This window comes from Corapipo altera, unplaced genomic scaffold (genome assembly GCF_003945725.1).
Source record: "Corapipo altera isolate COAL_440 unplaced genomic scaffold, ASM394572v1 180, whole genome shotgun sequence".
In the NCBI taxonomy this organism is placed as follows: domain Eukaryota; kingdom Metazoa; phylum Chordata; class Aves; order Passeriformes; family Pipridae; genus Corapipo; species Corapipo altera.
The window spans coordinates 4194079-4208130 of record NW_020884915.1 but is presented as its reverse complement, the minus strand read 5'-3'; positions in this window follow the sequence as shown (position 1 = coordinate 4208130).

Below are 14052 nucleotides of genomic sequence, written 5' to 3'. Positions count from 1 at the left end.
AACAAAGCTTGACATATGCAGCTAATTCACCTAGACAGTCTTGTCAGTTTTAGGTTCATAAATAATTGATACTCAGGGCTTGGAGTTCAGCTACTGTTAGTGCTCCAGCTGTTAAATTTCAGCAGCATAATGGATGAATATTTGTTTATAATTTCTGTACATGGACCTGATGTCAGATCCCTGGTCTCATTTACATAGGTAGATTGAGATGTTGGAAGTGTAATGAGCATATGAAGATGATGAATTGTTTTCCTCAGTGCTGGTGCGTTTCTGTAAATGTTTGATTAGTTTTGAATGGATTACTGTTAGATTATCTGGTTCAGGGGTTAAAGTGAGCAGCTCTTTGCTCCCAAAGCTTTCGTGATCCCTTGCTGACAGATTTTAAAATTCATACAGTGATATTAGCGCTGCAAAAGCAAGGGGTGTTCTTTGCAACAGATGTTTAGTAATTAAACATACGGTTTCCCTGTTTGGAAGTTGCCTGGGAAATTTAAATTAGAATGATTTGTTTACCATAGTTTGAGGGAATTACAGTTTCTAAAAAAATAATATATTTTTGCCCCTGAAGTGTTGGAATTTTCCCCCCAATGACACTAATTAAAAACGAGCAAAACACACACATACCCCCACAATAATTCAGATGTTTAACGCCCTGGTAGACAGTTGCAAAGCCATCAAAAACAGAGGTTCTTCTCATTTTCTCCTTTTGTAAATTAATGAGCCATATTCACAAAAAACATTTCCGGTTGGATGTCCCAAGCAGAGGTGCTGAAGTAATCCAGATTTCCAACCATGCCTTTCTGCTGGAGCCCAGCTGGGAGAAGCTGTGGGATGTGGACACGTGTATTACACACAAACCCCGATGACGTAAAGAGTGTGAGCGGGGAGGGGGAGTGCAGTGAGGAAATGACGTTGGAGAAAAAGAGAATAAATCAAAATGAGATGTCCTTTCATCTGTTAAGACTTGGCATGTGCCACACGGCTAAAGGGATGATGTGCTGAACCAGGAAATGTGGGGAGAGACTGGGTCTGCCTTGCTGTGGGTTTGTATAAAGATGGGAGGAAGAGAAGCATCCCCCACGTGCTTCTCCCAGCCATGGTGACACAGGGAATGAGGTGGAAACCGAGCTATGGGGAGGAGAAGCCTCTCTGCCACCCCCGCTGCCTCTGACCCCACTCACTCAAACATAACCCTTTATATTCCCGCTTTTTGCCTGTTCCCCTCCTGCCACCCTCCGAGCAAGTGTCCCTCTGACAACAAGGTCTCGTGGAGCAGGTCCTTAATGGAAAGATTTAGTGGCCACAGCTCCGTGGAGCTGAGCCCCTCGCTCGCCACCGCGCCGCGTTCTGTCAGCCCTGCGCACAGTTCCCCTGGCTTGTCTGGCAATCATGTTAGTGATTATATGGGTAATGAAACACGTGCTCTTTTTGTCTGTGGCTCTGATTAATCTGCTTTCTATTTAGCCGTGATTTATGGTGCTCAACTGTTGAGGTGAGCGCTGGCCCATCAGTTCCATAGCCTATTACGGGCGCCGCGACGGCGAAATGCCTGCGAGGCTTGAACTGTTTCTTGACAGCCAGGCTTCCCGCTACATTCCCTCCAATCTGTTTTGCTTCCTGGTGTGACCTTTCATACAGTAAAATACATTAGTTGAATAGCACAGTCTCATTAAAAGAGTGAATTAACCGAAGAGTCTTTTTAACTAAATGACAGCCAAAGGACTGAGTGCTAATAGCCACGGGCAGTTAGAAACTTAACTCATGAATCAGGCTGTTAATACTGCTCGGTGCCTCAAGCGCTGAGGGCACCACACTCTCTGCTTGCTCTCATAAGAAGAAAAGCTCATTACTTTCCTCCTGATGGGAGAGAAAGAGTGAGCGAGCAATAATAAAGCTTGAATTTTTCAATACTGTTAAAAATGGGGCTGACAGATTGCCGACAATAGGAGCAACGGGCTAGACACTGCAAAGAGAGCCACTGAATTAGCAATACCATATATCATACAATCTAATTAAATCAACCCCGAGAATGAAATTAGTTTTCTGTGAGTGAAATGGCCTTTGAAAGAGCGCCATTAAATGAACTGTAGAGCATTAATTAAATAATTCACAGTGAGGGATTTTGCATTTATACAAAAATTGTGCACTTAATTGTCCATGCTGTATTACAGATTTGGCCTTATGTTAACAATGTGTCTAAAGCACACTTATTGGAGCATATCAGGAACAGCTTAACGTAAATGCAGCTTATAAAGTTTTAAGGATTGCCAAAGAAACTGAAGAAAAGAAGTAACAATAGTAAAAAATGCACTCGGAGTCAACCACTTTTTCACATTAATCCTGTGCACGTGTGACAACTTGTTACATTTTTTTCCCCAGTGGAATGACATTAGGGCTTCTGATTCTTAATTAAACAAAACGTGCAACTTCTCATGGTTTAGCAAAAAGAGACATCTTTAAATTACCTAAAAATAACATATGCATGAAAATAACTGAGAAAAATCGATATTTTTCTTTGGAAGAAGGAAAAACAAACTCGTTTCCTCAAGTTTTCAGTAAGATGAACAATAAAAAAGACCAAATTAGGGCCAGGAAGTCAATTTAAATTTTCAGTTTAAATCTTTACCACGTTGTAACTTCAACTAAAGAATATACCATTTTGAAATCAAAACCTTTGATTTGGAAACCATGAGAATGAAAGATTTTTTAAAAATCTGTCATCTGGGGAGAGATGTTGAAATTATAAAACTTGATGATGTTTTTTTTCCCTCCAAATCCTGATATTTTCATACATTTATTATGTCTTGGTAGTAACATTAGACCCAATGTTCTGCAACTTCCTACAAAAGAGGAGCTTTGGCTGTCAAATATACTTGACAACGTGTATGTGTATTAAATACAGTATTATGAGCATTAATATTTTATCCACCCCCTTTCTCTACCTCCTTTTATTTGCATGTAAATTTGTAATGTTACTTTAAAATGTGAAAAAATCTACCCTTCCCCTTGGATACTTGCAAAACAATTTAGGAATGTGTGGACCATTGGTATTTTAAGATGTTGGTGCTAATTCTTGCTCTTCTTCATCCTTGCAAATATAAAAAATGCAAATAGGGAAAGCAGCCAGTATTATACATTAAAATTTTATAAAAATACTGATAACCAGAGTATCCTTTTTCCCAGTGCTTCTAAAACCGGGCTTGCATTTTTCAATGGTTCATTTACTTAAGTTTATTTATGAAAGATTGTATTTTATTTTTTACTTTGATTCTGAAAAAAGCAAATGAAATCCAGTCCTCTAATAGTCCTAACAGTAGCCACTTCAAAAATGTATGGGTAAATGAAAATAATTTTCAGTTATAACAAGATCAAATCAACTTCCCAAATTAAAATACGAGAAGTTGTGAGACTTGTCTACATATTCTCAATCTTCTTACCACCCTCAGATTTTATCAGTGGTTTCCTCAATTAGAAAAACATTGTGTTTGGGCAGTCATTTACTAATAGCATAAATTTGAAGATGGCAAGGGAGTTGTGATAGTGAAGCCATGGAAGGCAGTTATCTGTACCCGGCCAGCTAATTTTAAACAGAAAATAGAGCAATTGAATTAGGTGGCTAATAATATTTTGAAGCATGTTCCTCTGTTTGGCTCCACCAAATACTTGTGAAGGATAAAGCGTAACAGGAACCTGGAAATTTGATATAGGGCATGTAAGTACCCACTGTCTGACACAGAGGTGGTGGTTGGTCTCTTCTCCCAGGTAACAAGTGACAGGATAAGAGGAGAGGAAATGGCCTCAGGTTGCATCAGGAGATGGTGCAACATGGATTTCGTTATGGAAACAGGAGATTTCTTTATGAAAAGGGTTGTCCAGCCCTGGCACTACTGTCCAGGGCAGTGGTACAGTTCCCATCCCTGGAGGGATTTAAAAGCTGTGTAGATGTGTCACTTGGGGACATGGGTTAGTGGTGGCCTTGGCAGTGCTGGGGGAATGGTTGGACTTAGAGGTATTTTCCAACCTTAATGATTCTGTGATTCTATGCTGACACAGACCATGCATCTTGTATCTTTGAAAGAGTTTGAGGTGTAATATTTGGCTCTTATGTTCACCCCACAGATAATGGAATAAAATTGATACTATCAGATCAAGAGACAGCACTAAGATGTCAAGAGACAGCCTCAACACAGGCATCCCTTGCTTGAGTTGTGTTAAGAACTATCACCCTGAAATCTGGCAGCTGTAGTCACTACAGGTATGAATCAGTGATGTCCAGTGAAACCAAAGGTACCTGAGCTGATAGGGACATGTCCTCTCACAGGTATAGATGAGTTGCAGCTATCCTAAATTGTTCAACGGGTCTTGTTCTCGAACTTACACAGGGCTGCAATTTCTTTTGCTGCACCAGCTCATGCTGGTTAGTCTTTCACTGAAAACATTTTCTTAAATGACACTGAAAGGCTCCAGTGACAAATCATTGCAGTTTCGTATTTCCATTTATTTTATTCTGAGATTTGATATTGATATAAAACCACTGTGAACCTGTTAATGATATTTCATGTGCAGTAATGTCAAACTATTCAATCAGTCGCATCATTACTTTTCATATTAAGCATATTTAGTTTATTCAGTTGTAACAAAGCATTTCTAGTACTAAAGGTCTCCTTTCTCCAAAGTACTCACTCATTTAAATTTCATTTCATATCATCTCTGAAAACGTATCTTTTGTCTTGATTTTAGATGAAAGCCAAAGGAACAAAATACTTTATTACCTAGCTGAGAAAACTTGAAGATTTGTTCCTCATAACAGGCAACTGAAAATATTTGGGCTGTTCCACTGTAAAACTAATAGAAGGTTGAACTTTTCAGGTATTCCCTGTAGAATTACACAAAGGCTTTGAAAGACTGGAATACATTTATGCAATTGGTGGAATTGCCAATTAGATGTCTGGATGACCCTACTGGACAGATGATAAGGAGGAAAAGATACAAACTTGTGAGAACAAAATGAGAAAGATAATGTAAAAAATTTAAGTATTAAGTGAAAGCGTGTTCTTGAAGCAGCTGTACAAGTTTGGGTATAAAGTAAGGAAACAGCAGCACTTGGATTTTTGAACTTTAGTTATGAGTGTTATAATCAACTAAATATAAATATATAGTTATAAGAAGTGGTAAATGCAAAATCCATTAATACACCTGTTACACACTAGAAATCGAAAAAAAAGTAAGGCACACTAAACAGCAAGAAAGTTCTGAACAAAGAAGTTTGATTAATCCTCAGACAAGTGTCTGGCTTTCTGTGGTTCTTCTAAATTTAAGTCTTTTGGGCTGTGCCTCTTGCCTCAGGGAAGCAGGGACAGAACTGGCATTGTACTCATTTATTGCTGCTTCTGCTTAATATCAACATCCAAGACAGTCATCATTCAAACCAAAATGAAGTTCCAAAAGATTTTGGTACAACTGAAAAAGCCAGAGTTTTATGGCTCTGTCCCTTACCTTTTGCATTATCTATAAACTGTGCCTTCTTAGAAATGAACTACTAGTCAGCATGGCAAAGGACCAGTGTGTTATATATCAGTATATAATGTAAGAATGTGTCATTCAATATGCTGCAAAACTTGCTATGAGGAATTAATCATTCCCCTTCTTGAGCAGTCTCTTCAATGCACTCCAGAAAGTTGCCATTTTGGAAAATATTCCCAGTCAGGAGAGTAACCTATCAGGGTATGGGTCAAAAGAAAGCTAATTATGGAATTTTAATACAGAGTTTAACGTACCTTAGAAATAACTCTTTCTGCTTAACAACTTAGGAGACTCCTTGCTGCATTGGAGTGTGTCCTACAAGATATTTGACCTGTTAGGATCAAAGTGGATGTTTAAAAAAGGTAAGTGGACAGATCTGGTGTAGAAGCTCTGGGAATGCCCTGGTATGGCCACCCTTTGTCATGTCAGCCCAAGGACAGGACAGAAACAGGCAACACCATGAATGTGATCAGAGTATGTTAATGTAGTGACTTTGTCTTTATAGAAAATCTACTTGATCCCTTCTCCTGAAGGGTTGGGAGCAGATGTGCCAATGGTCATCTCTGCCTTCAGGAGCTTCTATGCCCTGCCTAAGTGATTTTAGTAATACATCTCTGTGAAAAAAAAATAAACCAGGAAAGAAGTGTCTTGCGTGGTCTGAGGAAGAGTCATGATATTTGAAGCTGAAATACAGGAATGGACATGTATTTGGGGCTTCTGTCAACCACCATGCCCAGGAAACAGCAAGTTCCTGACACAACTCATCTGGAGAGGATCTGAAGCACGCGGAAGAGACAATGTCCTGTGGCAATTGCTAAGTAGCCAAATGTCTCCTTGGGCTCCCTGGGAGAGATGAAAAGCAAAACAAATACATGTATGGAATACCATTAAGAAAATTTGACTTTAGAGGTACTTGTGCTCTGGGAGTGGGTGCATTTTAAGTAAATGAACAACAATCTTAGGCCAACTCTTCGTCATGTGTCCCATTTGATTCCATCTCAGACAACAACCTCACATGAATAAATGACTTGACAAAGGCCCCTTTGCTCATCTGGTTCTATCAGCCAATACTTTTTATCACTTTCCAGCAATGTTTGGATTTTTTGAGCAATTCAGCCTATAATAAATGTGTTGTAGATGTCCTCACAAGAAAAGAGCAGATGCAAGTTTAGTGAATATTGAGTTTTAAACTTGTCTCGTAGTGATTTGTGGCCGTGTCACCGCAAATATTTTTCAATGTCATTGCCTAAGCCCTGGCTGTCACTAACATGGTCAGCTGGGGAATAGGAGGCCTAACACTATGATCTTGGTATTAATGGCAGCTGTTGAGAGTGGCAAAGGTGATAAAGTATTGTTTAGTTATTGGTGCCATACTTTTGCTGCAGGACATTATTATAAAACGTTGTGGTTTTTTATCAGATTTCAATCACATGTCCAATAATGTATTTAAAAACTTACTGCAAAGAATCCTAAAAAAAAAAAAAATCTTTGAGGGGTTTTGATTTTCTTTTTATTGTCTTTTTATTGGGTTGTTTTGTTTTGAAACTCTGAGTAGAACTAAGCAAACTTACCATCTCAAAGAAGAAAAATATTTAAGACTATCTCTAATGTCCAGTTTATTCCTTTTGGTTTAGCTCTTGTTATTTTTATGCAAATGTTTCAGGTTCAATGCTTAACTCAAACTGAAAAAAAAAAAAAATCCCTGTGATCTGGGATGGATTGGCAGCTACTAAAGGGAATATAGTTCTGCTCCTATTGTAGACCTCTGGACATCTGGAAGGCTATCCTTCCTCCTGCTGTGCATGTATATTTTATACTAATGTTAATGGAAGTTATGTGTGGGTATTCAAGAGACAGAGCATACCCCATTTGGTAGGTAAATTTATGTGCCGCTCTTTTTCATTATTCCCTAGACCAGTACAAGGAGAAATAGAGATATAAGATTTATAAAGCTCCTACAATATCCTGTTTTGCCAAATTGTATTCCAGCAAGGGCATGACAGGATTACTCACCTCACCCTTGACACCAGAAGAACACAAGTTAATGACTCGCTGTCACTGCCATTAAGAGTAGCTGTGCATGTTTTTAAGTTACAATTTAAATTACTTGAAATCCAAGCTTATATTGATGGCTGTGATTGCTTGATTTTAAACCTTTTGATGAACACATTCACTGTTACTCTGAATGAGGTACGGTACCTCTTTATAAAAGAAGGATATAAAATTAGATTATGAGAGTTTATATAGCTTTTAAATATCAAGCTGTCAGGGCTGGTGCAGGTAGAAATATTATAATCGAAGAATGGTGAAGAAAGAGTTTATATTAGAGAGAGGATTTTCCAGTAAATTCATACCAAGTAGAATATAATGGAGACAGGCTTTTTGCCAGTGCTTTGGCTCCACTGACCTCCATTTGCAGCAGAGATTAGCTTGATAAAGCCGACACAACCTCAATAAAACACTAACAATGGAAAGAAGTAAATAGAAATCATATTAAGCAGCAGCAATATTGCATGAATTGAAACAAAAATTTAGGTATAATAGCCTTGGTGGGTTTTAATATTGTTCCCAATCACATCACAATATGAATCATATCACAGTGATTCTAAATAACATTTATCATCTTTAAATCTTCTCTCCTAGTAGACGACTCACATTATTTGAGAGGGTTTTTTTCTTCTTTTTTTTTGAAGAGTTCATACATAATTAAATGCGCTGGAAGCAAAGGGTACAAAATACCTTGAGAAACAGCAACTTTTTGTTATATGTTCAATTAAATGCAACAATTCCATATTTATTGTTATTTTGCTACCTTGCAGAAGTTAAATGAATAGAATAATAGAACAGCACTGCAGGACAAAACTCAAATAAATCTAGATGGGAAATTTTATTCAGTTTTCAATTACTGTGGCATTGCTAAATTCTGGGCACAATCTGTAGAGCATGACAAAATGAAAGGAAGATTGCTCAAAAATGCATTTACAGGGGATTAGAGGCTAAATATAACAGAAAGATGGTTCAATTAATTTTGTCAGAAAATTATCTGTCCAAGTGACTATATCTTCATTTACAAGGAAAATGTTTAATCCATTATTTGGATGGACTTCTCTCTTCACTGTGGGGTTCTGGGGTTCAGCTCATAGGGGTTCACTTTTCAGTGCATCAGGACAGACTTGAGATAGCCTTGGGATACTCCAGACTCAGAGGGAAGAGGTGTGAGATAATGTCAAACCCACAAATGGTCACAATCCTGGTTCCAAAATGTTGATGTCACCTTCCCTTCCACCCATTTGAAAAGCCATTTCTGAGAAGACACCAGACCTGTACCTCCCTGAATAACTGAGAGGTTTTTATCCTGTGTAGGAGGACTTAAATGCAAATGTTGACATAGAAGGCAACATCTTGGGAGTGGAGCAGGAGTCCAAGCTGGTTTAGGATATGTCTGAATAGGACATTGTGGACAGGATGCCCATTAACTGTCCCTTTTCTCTCATGGCTTGTGGGAAGCATCTTGCTCAGGTGCCTAAGTTCAGGACAGAGGGATGGATGTGGGCCCTGAATAGGGGAAGGAATTTAAGTTTATAGGATGGACAAGGAATGAGTCTTTGTGATTCTTGCTTGCTGGCCAATATCTCCTCCTGTTCTGCAGGAGGGTTTTGTGGAATGTGGTCACATTTCCACATTGCACAGAAAACCTGCCTGGGTGCCTCATGCACAGCTCTAGGTCCTCTTGAAGGCAGGGGATCAGGAGGCTTTTGCAGATGGGCTCCTTAACAGTTCTCTTGAATAGTTTGGACATCAATAGTGACCTGCTGATAGCTGACATGAACTGAAAAATGAGAAATGTAGGATATTTATCCATTTAATATCATGAAGTCTGATACTGACTCGGTCTAACCAAGATCAAATAGACAGTGCAGTCTGTCATCTGCAATCAATTTATCACCTTTCATAGCCTAGATCTGGTTGATTAAATAGCCAGGTTAATTGATTAAAGGATTAATTCAGATGTCCTAAATAGGGGCCTATCTTTAGACTTTCTTTATCTATGTTTGTTCCAGAGCATGGAAAAAAGAGTCATAAAAGCCATTTGTAGAAAAAACAGAGTAGAATTTGTATTGCATGATAGTGATCTTAAAATACAAATTGTAGCTATACTTGTCTAGGCAAAAAGTGGTCAGGTGGCATTCAGCAAGAAAAAATATATTCTAAAATACTATTACAGCACATATTTTATGGTAGGGCATGCCCATTATGATTTCATATTTTAAGAAGTTCAAAGATAGATTCATCTATTTGGAACAGAAGTTAATAAAGATAAAATGCAACAAGTCAATGAAGTGAACAATTAGATGAAATGAATAAAGCTAATTAAGATTTAGTAATTAGCAATGGGAATAAGCTAAATTTCACTCAGATGGCTAATTAACAAAAAGTGATTTTGCTATTTTAGATATTTAATTTAAGTCTCTATAAAATATATTTTATGTATCTAAAAATGAGTATCATATTTTTTATTCATGACTGTTCACAGACTATTCTTTGAGCCAGTTCTCTCTGGCATTGTGGCAAAAATGAACTGTGAGTAGAGAAAAGCATGGGCAGTAGAAAATGGCCAAGTATGGCAGGATGAGATGAAACAGTCCATATGAGAAGATGCACAAGAAAATGAAAAATGAAGCAAATGAAAGAGGAAAATGACCAGTGACCAAGATGGCAAAATCCAGTCATGTATAAGATGCAGAAGTCTCTCAGGAGATCAAGGAGTGGTGAGAAAATGAAGTCTTTGTTGTCAGAGTCCCCAGAGAAAAGGGAAGGACATTTCTGTGAGTAATATTATGACAGGGTTTTCCTTTGGCCTTGCAACATATGAAAAAGTAGCTGTTGCCTCTATGAGTACACAAGGTTGTTTTCCCAGCACTATAAGATACTCAGTAGCCAGAATTAATCTGCTCCTCGAAGGGATATCACCTGCCAAGAGGTTTCTGTCTACAAAAAAAAAATGCAATTGCTCATTCACAATCCTCCACAATTTAAACGGGCTTAAATGAATAAGTGGTCAAACCAGATGAAATCCTGCTGGTTTGGGAGCAGAAAATGATGATCAAGGAAATAGACTGTGTTGGGTTCACCACCCTCAAGCTGCTGAGTCAGAATGGGAAGATACCAACAACCTCATCGGGGTCTTCTTTTGGTGTCCCAAGGATGAAAAACCAAGATTTTCATTTTGAAAATGAAAATGTGCTAGACTTGTCGGGGCCAAGCTGCAAATATGAGGAGAGGGAGCTCAGAGAAAGTGTGAGCTCAGCAAACACACCCCCCCAGACATGCCCACTTACATCCATTTGCACTCTGATTTAATGCTGTATCCTTTTAAATGGAAACCATGTACCATCAGGACAGAAAAACTGACAGGACGACATCCTGTCTTCTGCCCCTATCAAGGAAAAAATAGGGAGAAAAACACAGCACTTAAGAACAATTTATTTCTCCTATGAACAAGCTTATTTTCATCAAATTCTTTTGGTATTGACATCTTTGGGCTCTTAGAAAAAAAAAAAAGTCTTTTTTGACCCTGTGACTTAAAATCTTTGTTATTTGTACATTGTTTTAAAGGTTTGAGACATGGTAAGGGCAAAAATTAAATGTACTACTGACTTTTAATATTTTCTAACTGATTTGGACACTTAAGTTGACCGTTTCTGGTGCATGCATCAGTTCATTAATACATGAAAATATGCTATCAAACAGACGATCAAATTTCATGTAAAATAAGCTCCAGCATTAAAACTGTTCCTGGTATTTTATGTGTAACTCTGTGGGTAGATATATTTCTTGCTACCAGAGCAAAACTGATTTGTGTGATGGTTCCCCATCACGGAATCACTTGGAAGGTTGTGAGATAAAATGTCGCTTAGGATAATGTAATTGGCCTTAAGGTACAGGAGTTGAATTATTTTCAGTGATTTATAATCTGGAAATTAAAGACTCACTCATTTTCTAATTTAATTCCATCTTCAATGGAAAAATGTTCACTCTGAACTAAATTGGCGAGTAATGTTGCTAATTCAAATGCAGATGCAATTTCGATTCTGGTAGCAGTTTGCTGTGATTGACGAGTCCCCAATGGATCATAATGATTCTTATCTCCCAATCTCACAAATTCTCCAGCAGTTGTGATAATAACTTCAGCTGAGGAGAAAAGGCAAAAAATAAATTCTCTGCTGCACTGTCAATTCAGGCTTTGCTTTTTTCTGACGTGGAATGGGGTTTATTTCAAATCTATTGCGTGTTGGAGACAAATACGAAGCCTCATTGCTAAATTCTGTGTCATCATAAAACTGTAGTTTAATTGTGTACTGGTACTCTTCTAACTTGCTTTTAAATCTTTTTAAAAAATATTCCCGAATTCTTATTGCAATTTAACTTAAGTTACATTTAGGGCAGTTTGTTGGGAAGTGTGAAATACTGGGGACATATCCAGCAATTAGGTACCATGAGCAATATTTAATTTGCATTTTATAATTTTTGTCCTATTTAAAAATATATTAATATATATATTTTATTTCCTCAATTACATTATCATATTAAGTCTTGGTACAAGTTATGGTGATGCCATAGCTGCAAAAATGGAATTTCCATTGCCATAGACAGGCTGGCATTGGACTGTTTACAGATTTATTTATATTTCCACAGTGAATTCCCACTGATGGGACAGTGAGTCTGATGAAACAACTGTGCTTCCCCAAGCTAAGGCCTTGCAAAGTAAATGGTAGAAAGACTATGGAAAAAGTAACTCTTAAGGGAACAATATAGTTAATTTCAGGGCATGATAGGGAATATAAGGAAGGTTACTTCTTCTCATGTATATCTCACTATTTCTGGGGATGTATTATTTCCAGATCTTAATGGTTTAATGATCTTAATAATCTAACTACTATAAAAGTGGGTGCTTGTGTCTCTTTATCTCAGAAGAAAATTTTCTTTTGCTGGGGAAGATCCTGCTCTCCTCCCTTTCACCCACTTCAGCTGTGTTTGCTCTTCTGAGAGAAGCTGGCAGAGGGACAGGGTGAAGACACAGGATAATTAAAAATGAGGCAATTAGGCTCTCATCAGAACTGACACATTCTTACGATGGAAAACGTGCAGTTCCAAGAAAATTCTTCCCTGGGAAAGTGTCTGAAACCCAAAGGCTTATCTGTTACAAACTTCACTCCTTCATCCTCACAGACAGATTATCCTGAAACCTCTCTGATGGGGAAAGTAAAGGAAGGGAAAGTGGAAGTTCTTGAGAGAAGTTCTCCCCAGTGGTTGTGATGGTGGGGTGGGGCTGGAGGGGCAGGGGAGATGTTTCATCCCCATCACCTACAACTGTCAGCATCTTCTGACCACCTGGGTGACCTGGGGGCAGCTTCCAAAACAGCCTGGGAGCAACCTCTGCTTCTTCCCTGCAGCATCTTGTGTGAGATCAGACACATCCCACCATGGTTGAGGTCCAAGGGTGATCTTCTCAGGGATCAAGGCAGTAGGACTGCCTTGAAGTCTGTCCTACACAATTCTTCCTTGAGGCTCTGCTTGCTTGGACCAAAACTACTTGGAAGATCTTGGAGAAACAGCCTAACAAAGGGAAGACTTGCCCAGCTACATGTGACAATATCACCAACTTATTGCTTATTTGCAAGAATATGTTTTTGTTAAATATTGCTTCCAATAATATTTTTATTATTAAATTGCCTATTTACCTCAAACAATAAAGGACAAAAAAATAAAAACAACTAAAACATAGCTTAAAGGCAATTTCTCTGTCAAAGGACTAGCAAAACACTGAGAATATTTGATCAGAATCAAATAATTCACTTTACCAAAAAGAACCAGGAATCTTGATCTATTACTCATGGCACGTGGCAAAGGGGGAAATGCCATGTTTGTTTGGTTTTGTTTGCAATGGTCAGGCTGAGATTAAGTGTCAAGAGATGGAACTCCACCAGCTTTGCACCCTCAGGGTCAGGTTGTTTATTTCATTAAAGTATTGACAGTACTCAGGATCAGTGGAAGCAGAATATTGCTGAAAAAAAAATCAAAAAGTGCCCCTTTGAACACACTTTATTGCCTTTTTCATCTTATCAGCACTTGCCATTATTAACCTGAGGATTTCTATCTGAGTGGGCTGTAGAGGCAGTGGGTAGCAGGGGGAAGCAGTGGCAGGAGGAGGACAGGTAAGGTGTGGAAGAGATAAGATGATGTGCTCTTCCCTTTCTCCCATGCACATTCCAGGTGCTCATATAAATATCCTGATAGAAACTCATATAGCAAAAATCCTCTTGGAGAAAAACTGTGCTGAGCCAGGGCTCTGCACCACTGCCACTGGCTGGGACCTGAGAGCGTATAAACAGCACAGTCTGATATTATCTGTCCACTTGCCTTTGCCTTGCACTATGAGTAGGGACTAAGCAGGTCTGGTTCACTGCAAAGAGCTTTTAGTGCCCAATGGAAAAATATTGCATTCCTCAGTTTAAGGAAAAAAGGAAA